Genomic DNA, 2,126 nt, shown 5'->3' with positions numbered 1-2,126 from the left:
CGAGAGCCATAAATATATTTTCACATAATCACCATTATGTGAATAATATCCTGTAAAAAATGTTATAAATGAAACCATGATAGTTTTATTTTCATTTTCAATTTTACTTCGGAGCCACAGTTCGCGAGCCGCAGTTTGCTGACCTCTGGCGGCTTTTCCGTCTTTAAAGTTTGCTGACCCCTGGTCTAAGTCAAAGAAAAATAAGAAATAAGAAAAATCACAAAGCCTATTATGGGGCAAAAGAAGCTGTGAAGAAAAGCAACTACTGTAAGACAACTTGATCTGTCTGTCAAGGAAAGTTAATAGAGAATGCTGGAGGAACAAAGAAAAGGTGCGTCTGACTTAACAGTCAGGGAAGCTTCCTAGAGGAGTTACAGGCTGAATAGTCTTGAAAGGCAAGCGGACGCTATCATGGTAAAAGGACAAAGTGTTTAAGGAGGGTGCAGCTCACAGCGGCCCAGATGGGGATTGAACTGGCAACCTTGGCGTTATTAGCACCATGCCCTAACCAACTGAGCTAACTGGCCGCCCGCAAATTGTGTTTTGAGAGCTATAATTCGTAGAAGTGTTACTGAAAGGATTAGAGTGTGAAGAAGTAAATGTACTGTTGTATATACCTGCCCATCCTTTTAAACTAATAACAGCATGGAGATGGGGGTGGCGGGGGGGGGGGATAAAGTAAAAATAAATAAAAATGAAAACTAAATAAGAATAGCAAATAATATATGAATGCTTACTATGTACCAGGCACTCTAAGCATTTGGCCTGTGGTAACTTATTCGACTCTTACAACCTCAGGTTGTTTTACATATAAGAAAGGAGTGACACAGAGGGCGTTAAGTTAAATTGCTTAAGGTCACACAGTTGGCTGCACCAGGATTTGAACATAGCTTGGTTACAAAGCCCTTGCTCTTAATCCTATACCATACTGCCTTTTAAGTGAAACAAAATGTCCTTATGTATAACAAATTGCCTTTTTATCTATTGGCCCATTACACTACTCAAACAGTGTTGTCCTTTTTCTCTCTCCCTGCCCTCAATGTGGATGTGAATTTGAGCATCATGAAATAATTTACAAGAAATGCCAAAAATATTCCAGTTACTTGAACGCTGTCAAATTATTTGTATGCATGTGTGTGCTCCTGGAGTAAGAATTACATGCAAGGGAATACACAGATCTTAACTGTGTAATTCAATGAGTTTTGATAAATGTATATTCTTTTAACCACCACCCCAATCAAGATACAGAACACACCTACACCCAGAAAAGTCACCGGTGTCTCCCTATCCTCTTAGGTAACCAATGCTGGATTTGTATCCCCAATAGATTAGTTTTGTCTGTTCTTGAACATCACACAAATGGAATCATATATTATGCATTCTTGTGCATCTAGCTTCTCCCACTTAAGGTTTTTGGAATTCAGTGCTGTTGTTTGGTATATCAGTAATTCATTCTTTTTGATTGCAGACTTTTATTCTACTGTATGACTTGACTATATGACAATTTGTTTATCTAATCTCCTGTTGAACATTTGGGTTGTTTCCAACTGTGGGCTATTATGAATAAAGCCAGCACAAACACTCTTATACAAGCCTTTTGTGAATATGCTTTCATTTCTCTTAAGTAAATACCTAGGAGTGGAATTGCTGGGTCACAGATGGAGTTTAACTTTATAAGAAACTGCCAAACCGTTTTCCAAAGTGGTTGTATCATTTTAAAGTGTCACTGGCAATGTATGAGAATTTCAGTCACTGTGCATCTTTGCCAACATTTGGTGCTGGTAGTCTTTTTAAAATATCAACTGTATTAAGACGATTTACATAAAATAAACTGCACCTATTTTAAATGTATAAATTGTGAGTTTTTCAGATGTATACTGTGAGGCAAATACAACCACAATCAAGATATAGAACATTTCCGTCACTCCAAAAAGCCCCCCTCTGCTTCTCTGCGGTCCATACACCCTCCCCAGCCCTTGGCAATCACTTATAGACTTTCTTTCACCATAGTTTTGCCTGTTCTAGGCTCATATAAATGAAATCACACAATATACTCTTTTATGTCTGGATTCTTTCACTTCAGATTTTTGAGATTCAACCATGTTGTTGTTTATGTGTCAGTAGCA

This window comes from Hipposideros armiger, unplaced genomic scaffold (assembly GCF_001890085.2).
Source record: "Hipposideros armiger isolate ML-2016 unplaced genomic scaffold, ASM189008v1 scaffold_479, whole genome shotgun sequence".
NCBI classification, from domain to species: Eukaryota; Metazoa; Chordata; class Mammalia; order Chiroptera; family Hipposideridae; genus Hipposideros; species Hipposideros armiger.
Note: the sequence above shows the minus strand (reverse complement) of the source record.